We start from the raw sequence: 22,043 nt of genomic DNA on the forward strand, positions 1-22,043 counted from the left end.
TGCTCCCATTAAATCAATGCTGATTGTGATATTTCTGCTTTTAATCCAGTGTTAACCTTTATTTCTGCCTCACTTTTCCAGAATTTGCTAGATTTATTTTAAACTTTTCTTCACCCCTTTTCATTGATCAGTGATCCAAACAAGGAACTCATATTTGTTATACTTCTTTGAATAATTTCAACTGTTTTCTTATTTTCAGAGGTATAGGGACCAGACCCTGCACACTAGCAACTAGAAACCCACACTGTTTAACAATTCCTTGAAGCATCACTAATAACCCAGCATTCCAAAGGAAGGAAAATATGTCCCTTAATATCATAATAAATAAGTGATTTCTATAGGATAAACCATCTAATAATAATGTTTTTGTTGCCTTGCTGAAAGCATAGAAAGGTCATCACAGGACAAGGTGGAAGCCAAGGTGGAAGAGGTTGAAGGTTTCATTTTTTAAAAATTCATTTACAGGATGTTGGCTTCGCTGGCTAGGCCAGCATTTGTTGCCCATCCTAATTGCCCTTGAGAAGGTGGTGGCGAGCTGCCTCCTTGAACCGCTGCAGTCCATGTAGTGTAGGTACACCCACAGTGCTGTTAGGAAGGGAGTTTCAGGATTTTGACCCAGCGGCAGTGAAGGAACAATGATATATTTCTAAGTCAGGATGGTGAGTGACTTGAAGGGGAACTTCCAGGTGGTGGTGTTCTCATGTATCTGCTGCCCTTGTCCTTCTAGATGGTAGTAGTCGTGGGTTTGGAAGGTGCTGTCTACGGAGCCTTGGTGAGTTTCTGCAGTGCATCTTGTAGATGGTGCACTGCTGCCACTGTCCATTGGCGGTGGAGGGAGTGAATGATTGTGGATGTGGTGCCAATCAAGCAGGCTGCTTTGTCCTGGAAGGTGTTAAGCTTCTTGAATGTGGTTGGAGTTGCACTCATCCAGGCAAGTGGAGAGTATTCCATCACACTCCTGACTTGTGCCTTGTAGATGGTGGACAGACTTTGGGGAGTCAGGAGATGAGTTACTCACTGCAGGATTCTGAGCCTCTGACCTGCTCTTGTAGCCACAGTATTAATATGGTTAGGCCGGTTCAGTTTCTGGTCAATGGTAACCCCCAGGATGTTGATAGTGGGGGATCCCGCAATGGTAATGCTGTTGAACATCAAGGGACCATGGTTAGATTTTCTCTTGCAGGGCAAAAGAAGCACTCAAGTGCTGGAAATTCCTCCCTAAACCCATCTACCTCTCAAATCCTATGTGCTCTTTAAAAAGCACTCGGATCAACCTTGGTCACCTCAGTTAATCTCATTGTTTGGTTCAGGACCCACTTTCCTCACCCCTCAGATTTCCTACCTTAAATGGTACAGAAGAAATGCAAATTGCTACTATCAACGACGATACTAGGTGAAATTGTAACTGGTATCTAAGTGGAAATTCATTTTGACTTTTATACCAGGTAAAAAGAAGAGAACCTAGTGTCAGAAGAGGCCAAACAAGATTTTTTTTTTTTTAAAACTTTCCTTCTGGGGTTCTCCTCCAGATCTCACAATGAAAGTTCAGGTCTCCTCTTCCTCAAACTCCCCACTTCTTGAATGTGAGTTCCCCCGAGGATGGCTTTGGAAACTGATCTCGTCACTTACCTTGTGTCGATGAGTTACCCACTGATTTTGTAAAAGTAGTCATTTCCCCTTCAAGTCAGAGTAATTATGTCTCCATATCACTTAACTCAGTTCCACACACACAATGTAAAGGTCTGTTGGGTAAAAAAGAAAAGGCAACCTTTTTCCAAATTCCATTCCTGCTTCGCAAAAAATAATAAATAAAATTGATTTTTTTTGTAAAGAAAAATGTACTTGTGGAGCATTAACCCTCCCTTCTTAACTGCTCCAAAGTCTTCTATGCTCTTATGAAAATTATGGCAATCATGCATGGGTCCTCAAGGAAATATGATACCATCTGATCCGAACATATGTTGGCTGAAGCTAAGTGATCCTTATGGTACTGTTTTCATTCAGATAAAAGCAGCTGTCACTTTGAATTTCATTGCATCTACATTCATTTTTAAAAAATCTCTGAAGGCCAACTTCTGTATATTTGCACAAGTACATTCAGCTTCTTTTATTTAATCAGCATAATTCAGATCTCCGAAAATTAGGCAATATTTCTAGGGATTTAATTTTCTAATTGCTTTAATTATGGTAGGTTGTTGAAGTTATTGTAGATTTTAAAAAAATAATATAATTGTCAGGACATGACATTAGCAGCAAGCTTAGCATTTCCTGCCCTACTTCCACTGGGAAAGTGGACTTTCTTTTTGAAGTACTGCCAATGACACAGGGAGGGCAGGTATTGAGGTCCTACAGTTAGACTTTCATGAGCTAGGGAGGAAGTTAAAATGTAGGACCTCAAAGATAGCATCTGGATTACTCCCAATGCCTCGCTCTAATCAGAGGAGAAATGGGGAGACTGAGATGTTTACAGCACAGATGGGGGCCATTCGGCTCATCGTGTCCGCGCCAGTCAACAAAGATCTGACTACAGTAATCCCAACACAAGTGAATATCTAAATACTTCTTAAATGTTACCACAGATTCTGACTCAAACACCTGACTCAGGCAGGGAGAATCAATGCATAGCTTGAGGCAGGTTGCAGGAGGGAGAGCTTCAGATTCTTGGGGCATTGGGATCAGTTTTGGAGTAGGAGGCATCTATTCAAAAGGGACAAATTCTCAACAGGAAAGGGACTAATGTCCTTGCGGGAGGCTCACTGGTGTGCTTGGGGATTGTTTAATCTAAATTGCTGGAGGGTTGAGAACCAGCATATAGAAATAGAAAAGAGGAATAAGGTGCATAAAGGAGTGAGAATGTTGGACAGTACTAGAGATGGAAGTGGTATCATACTAAATAAGAACAGACTTAGAAAGAATATGAGGAATACAAGGACAAGTTTAAAATGCGGGTATATAAGTGTGTCATGTGGTGAATAAGGTTGGTGAGCTACAAACACAAATGCCATGTGGGAATATGATGTAGTGGTAATAACATAAATTGTGCTTAATGGCTTAAAATGGTGCTGTCTGGGAGCTCAGGGACACAAAATGTTCAGAAAAAATGGAAAGGAAAAAAGGGAGGTGGTGTGTCAATATTGATTAAGGAAGACATTAAAGTGTTGGAAATATCCTTGGGGAGACAATGACAGTATATATTTGATTAGAGTTGAGAAGCAAAAAGCGGATGATATACAGGAGTCTATAGATTTCCAAATAGTGATTGAGAGAGATAAAAAAGCAAATCTGCAGGGAACTCAGATTTATGGATAGATCAGTGATATTGATGCCTTCACTTATCAAAGCAACAATTTACCATTGTGCTCCATATTTCACTACAGAGTGATTGGGATAATGTTGGTGTAAAGGTTAAGGAAATAGAGGGATTTCTGAAAAGTGTTCAGGAGATCTTCCTTGACTAATATGTTCTTGGTCCAACTAGGAAGAAGAAATTACTGGATTTGGTGCTGGGAAATAAGTTGGGCCAAGTGGAAACACTTAGGTAAGAGTGATCATTGTATTATAGGTTTTAGGTTAGTAATGGAGAAGAGCATGGAGCAATCTAAAATAGAACTTCTAAATTGGAAGAGGACTAACTTCAATGGGATGAGGGGGGATCTACCCAGGGAGAAATGCAACTGAAGACTTTCAGGGAAAACTGAAATGGATCAATGGGTGATTTTAAGGAAAAGATGCCTTCAGGTACAGTTTATTATATTCCAAAAAGGGTGAAAGGTAGGGGAGCCAAAGCCAGCTCTCCTTTGATGAAGAGGGAGATAAAGAATGATGAAACAAAAAAAGGGTGCATGATAAATGTCTTCAAACGGGAAATATTCTGCAACGTGTCCTTCTATTTTGGACTTGAGGCATGGAATTGGTTAGTAGGCAGACTGTAGACATACTCTGATATCTGCTTAACACTTGTTTATCAGTACTATATCTAAACAAGTTACAGAGTAGGCACGTTGCTCCTAGGCTTGACTCCAAGCTCTCTTTCTCTCTCTTGAGTCTAACACATGGCTGACTGATGTCAGTGGTACATCATCATTAGCATATCCCATCTGTTAATTCCTTATACTACAGCTCACTCCAAGTATACTATCCTACTTCAACAACAGCATGGAACTATGGGGGGGATCTATTCAGACCTGTTGTGGTGGGGGCGGGGCCATAAAATTTGGCCAGCCATTCAAATGTCCATTGATTTTGTCAGGATCATAAAATCTTACTGGTGTAAAATTCCACCCTATATCTTCAACCATGTACATTCCATTTCTGTAACTCCCATTTTACAAATACATTTCTACCCAAATCCAACTTCTACTCTTCCCCTCCCCAAGTCACAGTCCTGGGGATTCAATCTCCCACAGTGTTCTCTGTGTAATGAAATCTATTACTTAAGTTGAGTTTGAGAGTCACAGTTCAGGAACTACAGTTCCTGGTGGGGCTCGGGATTTCTGCGCATGGGCTGGTCGAGAAATGGCTGCACATGGGCATTTGGCTTGTTTTTGTGTCTTCAAGCCGGGAATTGGCCCCGTGCACAAGTGGGGCAAAAAGGAAGCAACAAAGTGAAATGGCATGAAACTGGCAGTCACCTGACCTGAACTGAAGCACCATTATGCTGAATGTGTCCCAGGGAGCGGGACACGGGGTGGGGGACAGGAGAAGGTCCCAAACCAAGAAAAATATCCAAAACCAGGGAATGGGGCAGAAGGAGGGCCCAGAAGGAGGTCCCAGACAGGGACAAAGACAGGGATGAGAAACAGGTCCCAGAAGAAGCCATTCCCTATCCACTGTCATGCCTTTTAATGAAGTCCCCCAATCTATTGTAGCCAGCTGACACCACCATAGTTTCCTTTGTTTAGATTTAGGACCCTAGGTTCAGATTGGGCTACTTCACTTTCCACTCCAATGAAGAATTCTCTCATATTATGGTCACTCTCCCCTAAAGGACCCCGCACAACAAGATTATTATTTAACCCATTAATTATTCATTGCACATTACCAAATCTAGGATAGCCTGTTCCCTAATTGGTTCCTCTACACACTGGTCTAAAAAAACCCATCTCGTACACACTCCAGGAATTCACACACAACAGCATTATCGCTAATTTGGTTTGCCTGGTCGACATCAAGATTAAAGTCACCTATGACTACTGTAGCACTTCTGTTACATGCATCTCTAATTTCCTGTTTTACGCTGTCCCTTACCTTATCACTACTGTTTGGAGGCATATAGACAACTCCCAGTATTTTTTTCTCACCCCTGTTGCCTCTTAGCTCTACCCAGACTGATTTCACAAATAGATTTTCTGAGCCAATATCCTCTCCCTCTACGGCACTGATTTCATCCTTAATTATCAACACCCCACCTCCTTTTTCTTGTGCCTGTCCTTCCTAAATATCAAATACACTTGGATATTCAGCCTTGGTCACCCTGCAGCCAAATCTCTGTCATCGCAATCATATCGTATCCATGCTGTTAAGTTGTCTACCTTATTGTAAATGCTCCATGCACTCAGATTCAATGCCTTTAGACTTGACTTTTTAATATTTTTATACATTTTTATTGTACTGTGACCCTATTCATTGTTAGCCCTGGTTTCCTCTGCCTTCTACTTTTACTTTCTATTTTTCTGTCTTTCATTTGTATCTTTGTTTCCCTTTCTGTGAATCCCCACCCAGACTCCGATCCCTCTGCCCCTCTAGTTTAAATCTTCCCCCACAGTACTAGTGAATATCCCAGTGAGAATATTGGTACCCAGTCCTGCTGGGGTGCAACCTGTCCAGCTTGTACAGGTCCCATCTTCCCCAGAATTGGTTACAATGCCTCAGGAATCCAAATCCCCCATCTACACCATTTCTCCAGCCACACATTCATCTGGTCTATTCTCCTATTCCTAATCTCACTAGCACATTGCACTGGGAGTAATCCTGAGGTTACTACCTTTGACATCCTGCTTTTTCATTTATTTCCTAGCTCCCTATATCCTGCTTTCAGGACCTCATCCCTCTTTTCACCTGTGTCATTTGAAATGATATGGACCATGAACTCTCCCCCTTCAGTATGTCCTGCAGCTGCTCAGTGATACCCTTAATCCTGACACCAAGGAGGCTACATACCATCCTGGTGTCACTTCTGTGGCCACAGAAACATCTATCTGTTTCCCTTATGTTGGAATCCTCTATCACTATTACTCTCCCACTGTTTTTTCTATCCCCCCACACCATACAGTGGGGGCACTCATGGTGCCACAGACTTGGCTCGTGCTGTATTCTCCTGAGAAAACATCTGCCCCAGCAGTATCCAAAACTGTTAGCGAGGGAGATGGTCCCAGGGGACTCCTGCACTACCTGCCTAGTACTTTTACTCTGCCTGGCAGTCACTCAATTCCTTTCTGCCTGTGCACTCTTTACCTGTGCACAGTCCACCTCACTGTATGTGCTTTCCAGAAAGATCTCAGCCTTGTGGGCACTCCAGTGGCTCCAGCTCCAAAACACAGATTTCAAACAGCTGCAGCTAGAGACACTTCCTGCACATGTTTTCCCTGGACACTGGAGGTGCCCCTGACTTCCCACAGGAGGAGCATTCTACATGGCCGAGCTACCCTGTCATGACTTACCCCTAGACTACTCCCTTTACTTTTACTTTCTCTAGTTTAAGAACTATTATGGACAGTAGAAATACTCACCAATTCCTAATTACAAGATCACTGCTCCTCTTGCGCTGGCTCCTCTCCCATTCTGGTCTCAGGCCTGGTTCCCCTCACTCTATAAGGCCATCTGCTGCTCTTCTCACATTATCAAATGCCAAAAGCAAGGAGAGCACCTCTTTCGCTTCCTCCCCTAATTCCTTTGATCACCCAACTCACAAAACCATATTCTAAGCTGCACCCAAATTCTAAGTTACACTAAGTTGGCTGGCTTACATGCTCCAAAGACAAAGGCTGGCTGACCCAATTACAGAGGAACCAGTTTCAGCTGCTTCTTTAATTAACTAAACCCAACTGCTCATCTAGTGAATATCTTGTTAAATACTGCTTAAGGCTGGGAACTTTAGAATTTAAACTATAGATTTCAGTTAAATGCTAATTACAAACAAAATTAGATTTTTACAAAAAGATTTTTTAATACCTAAGACTCCTTACTCACTATCCCCCGGCATCTAGCCCTATACTTAACAATAAATCAACTTACGGGACCCCTGTGACGTAACTTTTAGATTTTATCTGTAAACTCCCCCCCTCTCTCTCTCTCTCTGAACACCTGCTGCTTTATAACTCTTTTTGAGTTAAAACAATTAAACTAAATTAACAAAATAAGGGATAAATCAAGAACAGCCCCTAAGTCAGGTCAGCTGTAAAACCAAGGACAAAGTTTAAAGGATAAAAGCAAAATACTGCAGATGCTGGAAGTCTGAAATAAAAGCAGAAAATGCTGAAAAAGCTCAGCAGGTCTGAGAGTATCTGTGGAGAGAGAAACTGAGTTAATGTTTTGGGTCTGTATGACTTCTGCTTTTCTTTAGCCCTGAAGAAGAGTCATACGGACTCGAAACATTAACTCTGTTTCTTTTTCTGTCAGACCTGCAGTTTTAGGTAAGGTGGACAAAGAAAAGGTGTTCTCATTAGCTGATGCCACAATGACTAAGGGTACAGATTCATGGTTTTACACAAGAAATGCAGGGGATGTGAGGGAGATCTTTTTTATGTAGTAAATGGTAATGATCTGAAACTCCCTGCCTACGAGGGTGGTGGTTTCAAGAAGAAATTATATGGGCACTTGAGGGAACTTACAGGGCTGCAGGGATAGGATGGAGGAATGGGACAGCACAATTACAATGTTACACATGGATGGACCAGGACACTGACTGAACAAACATGTGGGGATGAGAGGGATGCCTCTGATGCAGTAGCATTACTACTGACTGAACTGGCTGAGGCTTGGAGGACATACCTGCCAGACCAGGCTTGTGGTAAGATCTGAGAACCAACACGAGGGCAATATCTACTTGATCTCATCCTTGTCAAGCTATCTGTCTTGGATGCATCTGTCCATGACAGTATTGGTAGTATGAACACCATACAATCCTTGTGGAGACTCCATTGGTGTCGAGTGACATGGCAGGCTGGGTGGGGGGTGGGGGGGTGCAATATGGCAAGAAGGCCAAAAATTAGTTTTACACCACTGTGAAACTAGTCTGCGATCATCTGCTCCTCCTGTCAATGGCAGGCCTTGTTTCCCGTGGCTGCACTTCAGGAACCTAATTTCAATGCTTTAGCATCTAATTATAAGTCCTGCTGACCAGAGTCATCCACCTACGCTGGATCATCTGGGCATCCTGTCACAGGTGCGGTCTGGCAGGTATGTCCTTCAAGCCTCAACCTGTTCAGTCAGCAGTGATGCTACTGCATCAGAGGCATTCCCCTGTCACCCCCAAATGTCTGTTTAGTCAGGGTCCTGGTTCATTCATGTGCAACATTGTGACTGTACTTTTCTAGGATGCCAGAGTTGATCCACCTGACACACACCATCTGCCACGTTATAACAAATTGGGGGCTCTTTGCGAGATACTTGAACTTCCTTGATTGGTTTGGAGTTGGTGAATTTTAAGGTTATGAGTACGAGAAGCACTTTTGAATTCAGGAGTTGGTGTGAGGGATTTTTAAAGTGGTGAGACCGCAAAAAGAGTTGTATCCATGGCTAAAAGTTTTTTGGAAGTTGAAGATATAACTTTGATTGGGTTACAAAAAATATCCAAGGATAAGTTAACAGAGCTGGTGGATAAGTTGCAGTTGAGGTTACCTGTAGGGGCAAAGAAAGCAGACATGAGAAAAGAGGAGGAGGCGTTGCATTATTAGTTAAGAAGTCAGTTAATGCAGGAAGGAGAGATGATATCTTGGAGGGGGCATTGAATGAAGCTTTGTGGGTAGAGCTCAGGAATAAAAAAGGGGCAACCACGTTATTAGGTGTTTATTATAGACCCCCAGATAGTCAGCGGGAATTTGAGGAGCAAATATGTGCAAAATATGTGGAGGTGTGTAAAAACAATAACAATAGGGTAATTATATTAGGTGATTTCAAATTTCCCAACATCTATTGGGATAGACGTAGTGTTAAGGGCTTGGATGGAGCGGATTTCTTGATATGTGTACAGGAGAACTTTTTAGGTCAATATGTTGAGGGTCCAATAAGGGATGGCGCAGTGCTGAACCTAATTCTGGGGAATGAAGCCGGACAGGTGGCTGAGGTGGTGGTGGGCGAGCATTTTAGCGATAGTGACCACAACATGGTACAGCTTAAGTTTGTTATGGACAAAGAAATCAACAAGTTGCAAAAAAATATTTTGAATTGGGGAGAGTGGATTTTAGTAAAATAAGGCAGGATCTGGCCAAGGTAGACTGGGAACAGGTACTTGTGGGGAAATCTACAGAGGAACAGTGGGGGGCATTCAGAAAGGAAATGGGGAAGATACAGGCTCAACATGTTCCCTCTAGGCTGATAGGAAGGAGTAACAAGCCCAGCGAACTATGGATGACCGGAGATATTCAGGTTATGATAAGAAGGAAAAGAGAGGCTTTTAGCAGGTACAAGGGAAGCAAATGAGCAGAGGCATTAGTGGAGTGCAGACAATGCAGGGTGGAGCTTAAGAAAGCAATTAGGAGAGCAAAGAGGGGATATGAGAAAGCTCTGGCTGGTAAAAGTAGGGAAAATCCCAAGATATTCTATAAATATATCAATGGGAAGAGGATAACCAGGGAAATAGTAGGGCCCATAAGGGACCAAGGGTGGAGCCAGATGACATCCCTAGAGTGTTGAATGAACACTTCACATCCGTCTTTACCCAAGAGAATGAGTATGAAGGTATCGAACTCAGAGAGAGACTGCGAGGTTCTTAAGCAAATTGTTTTAGGGAGCGACAAGGTATTGGAAGTGTTGACCGGCTTAAAAGTGGACAAATATCCAGGTCTGGATGATTTGTGTCCCAGACTGCTGAGGGAGGCAAGGGAGGAGATCGCAGGGGTTCTGATCCAAATTTTTAATTCCTCTCTGGCCATGGGGGAGGTGCCAGAGGACTGGAGAACTGCTAATGTGGTTCCGCTATTTAAGAAGGGTTGTAGAGATAAGCCAGGGAACTACAGGCCAGTGAGTCTCACGTCAGTGGTAGGGAAACTATTGGAGAAATTTCTGAAGGACAGTATCTATCTCCACTTGGAGAGTCAAGGTTTGATCAGGGATAGTCAGCATGGCTTTGTCAGAGGGAGGTCATGCCTAACAAATTTGATTGAATTTTTTGAGCAGGACACCAGGTGTGTAGATGAGGGTAGTGCAGTTGATGTGGTTTATATGGATTTCAGCAAAGCCTTTGAAAAGGTCCCATGAGAGACTAATAAAGAAAGCAAATGCACATAGGATACAGGGTAATTTGATAAGGTGGATTCAAAATTGGCTTATTGTAGGAGGCAGAGGGTGCTGACAGAAAGATGCTTTAGTGACTGGAAGCCAGTGTCCAATGGCATACCATAGAGATCTGTGCTTGGTCTCCTATTATTTGTCATTTATATAAACAACATAGATGACCATGTGGGGGGTAGGATTAGTAAGTTTACAGATGACACAAAGGTTGGCCGGGTGGTTAACAGTGAGGTTGAGTGTCTTGGGCTACAGGAAGATATAGATGGGATGGTCAAATGGGCAGATAAGTGGCAGATGGAATTTAACCCTGATAAGTGTGAGGTAATATACTTTGGAAGGAGTAATTTGACAAGAAAGTATTCAATGAGTGGCATGGCACTAGGAAGTTCTGAGGAACAAAGGGACCTTTGTGTGTGTGTCCATAGATCTCTGAAGGCAGAGGGGCATGTTAGTGGGGTGGTGAAAAAGGAATATGGGACACTTGCCTTTATCAATCGAGGCATAGATTACAAAAGTAGGGAAGTCATGTTGGAGTTGTATAGAACCTTGGTGAGGCCACAGCTGGAGTGCTGTGTGCAGTTCTGATCACCACATTATAGGAAGGATGTGATTGCACTGGAGGGGATGCAGAGGAGATTCACCAGGATGTTGCCTGGGATGAAACATTGAAGTTATGAAGAGAGGTTGGATAGACTTGGTTTGTTTTCGTTGGAGCAGAGAGAACTGAGGGGCGACTTGATTGAGGTGTACAAGATTATGAAGGGCATGGACAGGGTGCATAGGGAGCAGCTGTTCCCCTTAGTTGAAGGGTCAGTCACAAGGGGGCATAAGTTCAAGGTAAGGAGCAGGAGATTTAGGGGGGATGTGAGGAAAAACCTTTTTACCCAGAGGGTGGTGATGGTCTAGAATGCACTGCCTGGGAGGGTGGTGGAGGCGGGTTGCCTAACATCCTTTAAAAAGTATCTGGATGAGTGCTAGGCACTTCATCCATTCAAGGCTATGGGCCAAGTGCTGGTAAATGGGATTGGGTAGGTAGGTCAGGTGTTTCTCACGTGTCGGTGCAGACTCAATGGGCTGAAGGGCCTCTTCTGCACTGTGATTCTGTGATAGTTGAAGTGATAGCACGGCATTTGAAGTTGGAAGTGATACCTAATACCAGTGAGTCACAGCTGGAGGTAGTGAGACTTGTTTCATATGATGAAGCTTGAATATGAACAAGCAATGGAAATGAATAAACTTGTACTAGAGGCAGCAGAAAAAGAGAGAGTATTTCAAGGAGAAAGGGAAATGTGAAAAATTGATTTCATAGCGATAACTTAGCAATGGGGTAGAGGGAGAAGGAAAGAGACAGAGGGTACCGACTTTAAAAAACTGGACTTTAAAAAAGAGACCTCGGATGCTAAGGAAGGTTCTGATAATGAAAAATCTTTAACCTAAAATCCAGTGGGGAGATGCATAAATTTGTACAAGTTCTTCCAAAGTTATGAAGAAAGAGAGATGGATGTGTTCTTTATTTCATTTGAGAAGATTGCTAAACAAATGAAATGGGCACAAGAAAACTGGACATTGCTGTTACAGTCTAGGTTAGTGGGTAGAGCACATGAGGTTTATGCTTCACTGTCAGAAGAAATGTCAATGGATTATGATGTAGTAAAAATTGCTTTTTTGGGTGAATATGAATTGGCTCCTATGGCATACAGGCAGAAATTTTGGGAATATAATAAAACAGCCTGGACAAACTTATATATTGACTTTGAGAGTGTAAAACCAAGTAATTTTGACCAGTGGATATGGGCATTAAAGGCAGAGACAACATATGCAACTCTTAGAGAAGTAATTCTTTTGGATGAATTTAAAGATTCAATTCCTTCAGTAGTGAAAATTTATGGAGGAACAGAGGGTTAAAATGGTAAGAGAAGGAGCAGAGATAGCTGTTATAGAAGAGATAGAAGTTATAGAGATAGAAGTTATTTCATAGATCTAAACATTTTTATCATCACCCCTTTAATTCAGAGGATAGAAAGTGGGAAAATAAAAGGAAGGTAGTCATAGAAGGAATAGGTGGAAATTCCCAGGATGCTTTTTCTCAGACTAAAAAGGAAGGCACTGAGGGTAGAAATGATTGATTTGAGAATTGAAAAATCGAGGTGTTTTCATTGTAATGAAGTTGGGCACATGCAGGGAAACCACAAGCAGTGGTTAAGCTGGCACATTTAATTCCAATTCAAGCATTTGAAGAACCTTTCACTAGGGTCATGGTTGATTGTCTAGGACCCCTCCCTGAGATGAAAAGTGGAAATCAGTACTTGCTGACAATAATGGATATGTCTACAAAGTTTCCTGAAGTGATACCTTTGTGGAAATATTACAACAAAAAGAATTTTGGAAGAGTTGACTACATTTTTTGCAAGATATGGTTTACCAAAAGAAGTATAATCAGATTCAGGGTTCAAATCTCATGTCATAGCTGTTCAAGGAAGTAATGAAGTTTGGGGATAAAACAGCTTAAGTCAATAGCTTATCATCCAGAGTGACAAGGGACATCAAAATTTAAAAACCATGATGAGGGCTTATAGTCAGGAGTATCCACAAGATTTGGATAGGGAATTCCATTCTTGTTATTTGCTATTAGGGATGCTCCTAATGCACTGATTGGTTTTAGTCCTTTTGAATTAGCCTATGGTCATGAGGTAAGGGGGCAACTGAAGTTGATTCATGAGAAATTAATGGGTAAAATTTTGGAAACTACTCTCCTGAATTATGTATCAAACTTCAGGGAAGGATTGAACAGAGCATGTGAGTTATCTGGGGAATATTTAAATATATCACAGCAAGTGATGAAAATGAAGGCAGATAGGAATGCCAAAACTCGTAGTTCTGTTGCTGGGGGAAAAGTGTTCATTTTGTCACTAGTATTGGGTGACTCATTAAAGGCAAAGTTTAGTGAGCCTTACAGGATTGAAAAGAAACTGAGTGAAGTAAATTATTTATTAAATACTTCAGATAGAGGAAAGAAGCAGAGAGTGTGTCATGGAAATATGCTTAAAAAGTACTTTGACAGGGAAGGGGACCAAAATTGGTGGTAGATAGGAGAAAGATGTGGAAATGGTGGATTCTGAAATTGATTTTCCTCTAATCAAATTGAATAATGAGGGGATACTTAAAAATTTCAATGTAATATTAAATTATCTTCCAGACAAGTGTCAAAGTGCTTTGGAGAAGCTATTGCAGTCACACAAAGCTATTTGAGGGAATAAGCTAGGGAGGACAAATTTGGCACCACATGGGGAAAGATTTTCCCCCTGTTGGGGGAGGGGGTTGTGTGGGGGTGGGCGCAAACCCGAATGGCACCCCCAATCGGGGCTGCACCCCCATTATTTATGGGCGGGCCAATTAAGGTGTATTATCCTCCACTGAGGTGCCTCAGTGAGATCGGTTTGACTTGTGTAAATTTAAATAAAGGAGAAAAAAACTTTTAAAACATGTCCCCTCGTGTGACACTGTCATGTGAGCTGGGACATGTCAAAGAATTAATGTAAAAAAATTTATTAGATGTTAAAACACTTCATGAAACCTCATCCTGCCCGTGGATTAGGTTTCATGAAAAATGCGAAAGCCACCTGGGGTCTTTGCCTGCCCGCTAACCTTAAGCTCATTTAATTGAGTTAGTTAGATTTTAAATGGCCTTAACAGGCCTTTGACCGTTCGGAGGGGTAAATAACATTGTTTGAGGCCCAACAATCTAATGGTGTTTGGGACAAATGTAGGGAGAGGAAACCTCAACTTCAGTATCAAAGGCCAACATTGGTATCCTCTGGTGGGTGACATGGCTTAATTCACTACTTTCTTCCATTGTCTGCCTCAGAAACAACGTTACACAGCCGAGTCAGCTGCATGCCCGCAGAACTGAAAATCTAAATGACGTGCGGTGACATCGGGATGCCTGCCCGATATCACCGCGTATCATTTTACAATTCGGCGAGTGGGCCCTGCCCCCACTTACCGACCAGAGAATTCAGCACATTATGTCAATGTAGAAGGTTCTTCTTCAATAAGGCAACATCCTTATAGATTAAATCCAGCAATGTTTTCACAAGTACAGAAAGACATTGAATTCATGCTTCAGAATTACATCATTGAGTCTAGTTGCAGTAACTGGAGTTCTCCTACTGTGATGATGCCAAAACCAGATGGAACACAAAGACTGTGTGCACTATTGAAAGGTAAATGCAGTGACAAAAGCAGATTCATATCGCATACCACTGCTGCAAGGTTGCATTGAGAAAGTGGGGCAGTTTTATCGCAAAGATTGACTTGCTGAGAGGATATTGGAACGTACCATTATTGGAGAGAGCAAAGGAGATACCAGCTTTCATCATTCCAGATGAACTATATCAGTTTAAAGTCATGCCATTTGGTAAGAAAAATATACCCACAACATTTCAAAGATTGACAACCAAAGTAATTGCTGAACATTTGTGCTGTTTATACTGATGGCTTGATAGTTTCAGTCAAATGTTGGAGGAGTGTTTACAACATCTGGAAACATTATTTAGTCAACAACACAAAGCTAATTTGGTGATGAATTTCGCTAAAAGTGAATTTGCAAAAGCACAAGTTACGTATCTAGGCCATACCATTAGACATGGTAAGGTGGCTCCGAGAGATGTGAAAGTCAAAGCTATTGTGGATTTCCCTGTGTCTACAACAAAACAAGAAGTTTTGAGATTTCAGGGCATGAGGGGTTTTACCGGAAATTTGTACCAAATTTAGCAGTCTGGTTGCTCTGTTGATCGAACTATTAAAAAAGAACAATAAGTTTCAATGGACACTGGAGTGTCAGAAAGCATTTGACAGTTTGAAAACTGCATTGACTACAACACCAGTTTTGGCAGTACCCAATTATGCCAAGCAATTTAAGTTGGTTGTTTTTACAAACAATATAAGCATTGGGACTGTACTGTTGCAAGAAGATGAAACTGGGATTGAGAAACCGATAGGGTATTTTTCACGGAAATTGAATACACAACAGAAAAGATATTCAACGGTCAAAAAGGAGACCTTGGGTCTGGTGATAGTGTTACAGCATTTTGAGGTTTACATTGCAAACAATTCATCAGAAACAATTGTTTATACAGACCACAATTCTTTAAAATTTCTGGACAGATTTTGAGACCGGACTGCAAGGCTGTTCAGATTGATGTTATTACTGCAACCATTTTAATTACAGATTATACATGTGGCTGGATGAGAAAATCAAATTGCAGATGCATTGTCAAGAGTTTAAAACTCAAAGGAAATTGGACATTTAAAAACTTGGACGCTGGACTGAAATGACCTCTGTTGATACCAAGAGTTTGTACATATATTGTTATGTTAATGCATGCATCTAGTAATATAATAGTGTGAGCATATAGATAAGTATAGTGGGTAGTGTAAGATGGATTAAGAAAATGAAGCTGCCTTTTTAAATTATTGTGTCCATTTTTCGATAAAGAGGGAGGTGTCATGAAGGTATAGTCATTTTCATAATAGCTTCCGGTTTACTGTAAAGTAGTTTATGGGGGTTGTGTTGTTCTGTCCCTGTCTGTGATTTAATTCCATTTTGTAAGCAGACTGTAAGTTGAAGTTATCAAAAGAAGTAAGGCGTAGAAGTGTCTTTAATATGCTAATGAGCAAACATGGTTTGGGTCTTAGCATGTAAGCTGTAAAGGGAATTTGCATTTTAGATAAATGAAGGAGGATTTGAATTTCAAAGAGGTTAATGAGAATAGTAGCAACATGAAAAATTTATATTATAAGAAAGGTAAAGTTTCAAAGACATATATAAACAATGGAATTTACATATTAAAAAGGGCAAAACATATATAAAGGAGAATGAGGATATGTATCAGAGAAGGCATTATAAAACCTAACAGAAGGGTGTGAAGCCTCCAATATTTGTGCATTGAGCCTGCTGTCCACAGAAACTGAAACTGGAGAAAGCCACTTTGAGTTCCACTCTCCAGGGTATTGTGTTATTTTTCTGGATCTGTTTAAATTTCCAAAATCTATTTTCAGACCGTTGCCTTAAAGGGGGTGCAACTGGGAGCCAGGTTAATTAGGGATATTAGGAGTTAATACAGTGGTAATTTGTAGGCCTATGTATGTTTTTTAAAACTTCTCTTTTGCTAATAATTATTTTAATTTTAGTTTTTAAAAAATCTCTAAAGTGTTGGTGGACTTATTACATCTGAATTCAGGGCACACGTCTTGAAATAATACAAATTACAAAACCATTGTGATAGCGGGATCAAGTTTCCTTCATGGATTTGATCCGCCTGGCACACACCATCTGCCGTGTCATAACATGCTGAGTAGATGATCCATCTCAGTCATCATAAATGCCAGTCTTCAGTCAATTTGATTCACTCCTTGGAACACACCTGACATAAAACTTGACCTCTGGTAAAACTAAATTTCTTTTGGCAACCCATATCTACTGAAAAACTGGACCAACTCCTCAATCCCAACTTTTGCCCTGATCTTTTTCAGATGTACTGTTTCTGGAAATCGATTCAACAAATCCCTGATCATCAGGACATATTTATAATCTGGCTTCATGTTAGGCAACGAACACAAGAACCGTGTAAATGATTTATCAAATTCAGGCATCAGTATTAATGGGGGTAGCTTGATCAAAGGCTGTGGCTTCCCAACCATCTGACATATACGGCATGTTTCACAAAAATCAATCACATTCTTATGCAACACTGGCCCATAAAAATGCACAATTGTCCCAGGCTGAGACTTCCGAATACCCATATGACCTGCAACTGGAATCTCAAGAGCAGTTCTTAAAATCTCACTGCAGTATAGAAGGAGGGACAACAATTTGATGGACTACAGCCCAATCCTCATCAGTTGGCCTCTGGAGAGGTCACCACTTTCTAACAAAACATCATTTTTAACATAATAACACTCAGGGACCTTTCTAGTCTCTACTCAGGTCACACTGTCTGAGATAAGCTCCTCAAGTCAGAATGTCCCTGTTGGGCCTCAACCAAGGAAAATTGGTTAAACAATTCACTATTGTTAGCCTGGGAACCTCTAATAACAATATCCCCAGCCAAGCCCTTGAAAAAAGTTTCAGCCAACCAAACATCTGAATTGTTCTCTGCAGCAACTAAATGCACTTCATCTTGTTTAAACCTATGATCCTGGGACTTGTCACAACAAAATCCAGAATAGTTCAGGAAACCCCTCCTGCATAACATCAGATCAGCAGCCTCAGTTGGCTCTCCCCAAACCACTGAAATGCCAATACCTTATCCCCAGCCAAGTCATTTCCTGGCAAAAAATCCATACCTTCAATCGGCGAACTAGGAACTACACCAATTGTAGGAGGACTAGTGACTAAGTCACATTTTAAATCAATCCTATACAAGAGGACAGGTAAATAATTTTGGTCAATACCTTGAATTAATACCTTCACATTCAGCAAACTACCTGGAGGGAAATTCATGTCACCTACCAACATCAGTAACTGTGCCATCCCTGTAGATCTAAGGATAACAATTGGCTTACCAACCAGATCAGCCATGACCTTATTGAATGGCAGACCAAGCTCGAAGGGCCAAATGGCTTACTCCTACTCTTAAGTTCTATGTTCCTATGCTTGTCTTTTCTTCCTGCTAAGTGGACAAGTTCACATTATCCCACATTATACACCATCTGCCAATTTTTTCCCACTTACCTAACCTATCTATATGCCTTTGCACTCCCTACTTCCTCTTGACAATGTATTTTCCTATCTATCTTGCTGTCATCAGCAAATTTAGTTACCATACATTCAGTGCCTTCATCCAAATCATTGATGTAGATTGTAAATAGTTAAGGCCTCAGTACTGATCCCTGTGGCAGTTTGCCAGCTATAACCTGCCAACCACCAAGAAAACATTCATCCTTACCCTTTGTATCCTGTTAGCTAGCCAGTCCTTTATCCATGCTAATATGTTACTCCTTACACCATGAGCTCTTATTTTGTGTAGCCACCTCTGATGTGGCACCATATCAAAAGCCTTTTGGAAATCTAAGTACACCACACCTATAAATTCACCCTTGTCCATCTTGTTTGTTACTTCCTCAAAGGACTTTAATAAATTAGTTAAACACAATTTCTCTTTCACAAAACCATATTAGTTTTCTAAGTATTCTGCTACAACATCTTTAATAATGGATTTTAACAATTTCCCTATGACAGTTGTGAGGCCAACTGACCTATAGTTCCTGCTTTCTGTTTCCCTCCTTTCTTGGATAAAGCTGGTTACATTTGCTGCTTTCTAATCTGCTGTGACTTTTCTAGAATCTAAGGCCAGGATTTTACGGCCCCTCCCACCTGGCGGGATATTATGGTCCCATCAAACTGAATTTAAATGACTCACTGCATCCGTCGGGGGGAGACACACCATGATGGGCCGTAATATCCTGGCCTAAGAAATTTTGGAAGATTATAACCAATGCCTCTCCTATTCTGCAGCAGCTTTTTTAAGACTCGAGAATGTCAGCCCTAAGGTCCTGAGGATTTGTCAGCTTTTAGGTCAAATAGTTTTCGCAGTACCTTTTCCCTAGTAATGCTGATTGTTTTAATTTCCTCTCTCACTTTTGCCTCCTGATTTTCAAGAATCTTTGGAAGTTTTCTAAGCCTTCTACAGTGAAGACAGACACAAAATGCCCATTCAGTACTAATGCCATTTACCTTTCACCACCACACGTTTGTTTACTTTGAGCTTTTCTCTTCCCAATTCTAACTTTTCATTTCCTAAGTTTCCTCTTTCTCTTTCAAAGTCAAGTATTTTTCATTTCTCTTTCAAATCAAAGCCTGAATTTTACACACGTCGGAAGCCTGTGTGGCTGGAAGTGGATGTAAAACCCGCTCCCAGCCGAGATCGCGCTGTGAATGCAATATTACACTGAGTAGCAAGTTAAGGCCACCCACTGTGACTGTCAGTTGGTTTTCCATGCATGGGAGTGGGAGTGCATCAGGTGCTGAGTCCAATAGGGACCTGGTGGGGTGTTCAAAAATGAAAGAGGCAGCTCCCGGAAGGCTGCCAGTAGTTGTGGGGGAGCTGTTTTGAAGCTATCCAAGAAGTGTCCTGGTGTACAGTCATGGCCTCAGCAGCTGGTGGTCATGGAAGGTGGGAGGGCAAATTAAGTGGGCACTCTGCTCCCCGTTTCTCAGATGAGCGCTTGCGAGTGCTGGTTGAGGAGATCAATGCCAAGCGACATATCTTAATGCCCAGGGATGGCAAGAGAAGGCTGACCCACCTGACCAAGAAGGCCTGGACGGAAGTCGCCATCCAGGTCAGTGGGCATGCCCGGGTGGGCAGAAGGAAGTACCTTCAGGGAGTTGGAGCAATAATGAGGCTTTCTACCTTCCCCTGTCAGGAGAAGAGCAGTCATATCGCCCCAGAGCGCCATTCCTTGGCACTGATCTCCTTGACCAGCACTCCCAAGCGCTCATCTGAGAAACAGGGGGGCAGAGTGCCCACCCAATTTGCCCTCCCACCTTCCATGACCACCAGCTGCTGAGGCCATGACTGCACACCAGGACACTTCTTGGATAGCTTCAAAACAGCTCCCTCAGCTTCCCCCACAACTCCTGGTGCACCACATGTGGCTTCAGTGCCACAAAAGATTCAATAATCTTCTGTCATCGGCAAGGGTAAGTGCATGGACCTGTGCGGAGAACTTTAGTCGGGTGTCCGTTGCTCGGAACATTTAGGGGTCTAAGAGTGTGTATGCCAACCAGCACTGAAGCCTACCTCCCAAGGCTGGGATGTCAGCACGACTGACCTCATTGCATTGCAAGGTCAGATATGCCACAGCGAGATGGCCTGCCTAATGCCAGGGTGGGTGGGGAGTGGGGAAGGACCTTCAGGGAGATGAAGCAATAATGAGGCTTTCTACGTTCCCCTGTCAGGAGAAGAGCAGTCATATCGCCGCAGAGCACCACAGAGCGGATGGAGGAGTGCCAAATCTGTGCATCCACACGAGGCACAATGGTTATGCCACCTGCCAGCACGCTCCTCCAGTTATGGTAGATGGGGGTCACAGGTGAAGGTAAGAGTGCAGGTGACAGATGCATGTGCAGTGGGTATTGGAAACATCACGGGCTCCTCTCAACAGAAACTGAAGTTCTTGGGTTATGGATTGTCGTCATCAGCCACCTCTTCAAGGGATAGCCCTCGTCACCCAGGGGTCATCCATCCACTTGTGCAGGAACCTCGGTACTTGTGAGTGCCGCAAAATGTAAGCATCTTGTGAGCTCCCAGGGTAATGGGCACAAACCTGGAGAATCTGTGTCCTGTAGTCACAGACGATCTGAACATTCATTGAGTGGAACCCTTGCGGTTTACAAAAGCTCCCGGCTCATCTGCTGGTGCCTCGATGGCCACGTGAGTACAATCTATTACACCCTGGATGTGGGGGAACCCAGCCACCGCAGCAAAGTCTCATGCTCTCTCCACCTGGCTCACCTTGTCTGTCCGGAAGCAGACGTGTCTAAAGAAAGCATCAGTCATGAGCTTGAGGTAACTGTGTGCAGCTGATTGGAAACACCGCACAGACCCCTCACTAAGCCCTGAAAAGAACTCAAGGGTTAGAAGTTGAGGGCCACTGTGACCTTCAAAGCCACTGACATCGGGTGTCCACTCAAGCAGTTGGAGGCGATATCTAGGATATCCAGACCTGTCATGTGCCATATCACTGTCATTGTGTTCCTGGAGAGGCAAAGCCTTCTGCGGCACTGGACCTTGGATATCTGGAGGTAGGAAGAGCGCTGCCTAAACACTCTAGATGGTGGGTAGTAACGTTTTCAGCATACCCTCCCACCTTGGCCCCACTGCTGGCCCTGCACCAACTGACCCTATGCCTCTTCTTGTAAAGGTCTGTCCCTGGGATGCTGCCCATGCCCACCTGGCCTTCTCTCCCTCCTGCCTCTCTCTTCCTCTTCAGAGTAGGTTACACTAGCAGAATACGCCATCCCCATTAGATGGGATGCAGGGGACCAGTGCCTTGAAAATGGAGGAGCTCTGTGCTGCAATACTCATGGGAACCTTCCAGGGAGGATGAGGGCCTGAGATGCTGAAAGGCAGGCTCGACAATCAAACGAGATACAAAGAAACTCTGGGACAACTCTGTACTTGCACAGCAAAGCACTGGCAATGGCAGAGAAAGTGCTGCTGCTCCAGGGGCCTTTTACCCCACCCACGGATGAGGAACTGATTAAAATGTGATGTCCGTCCACCCATTTTGCCTGCGCGATGAGCTGCCTATTGGCTTGTTAATGGCCTTAATTGGCCTTTTAAATATCGGCAGGCGCTGATCTGATTTGCGCATGTGCCCACCGACTGCGAAATTGAGTGCGTGCGCGATGACGTCGGGAAGCACACCTGACGTCATTTGATGATATTTTATGTTCGGTTGGGTCAAGCGCTCATCCAACCCCTGAACATAAAATTCTGGCCCAAGAATTTTTTTCCCTTTCCAATTTCATCCTCCCTGTTTTGTATTTTCTGATTTCTCTTGCTTTGTTAAATAGTTCTACTTGATCT

The sequence above is a fragment of the Carcharodon carcharias genome, chromosome 6 (assembly GCF_017639515.1).
Source record: "Carcharodon carcharias isolate sCarCar2 chromosome 6, sCarCar2.pri, whole genome shotgun sequence".
NCBI lineage: Eukaryota > Metazoa > Chordata > Chondrichthyes > Lamniformes > Lamnidae > Carcharodon > Carcharodon carcharias.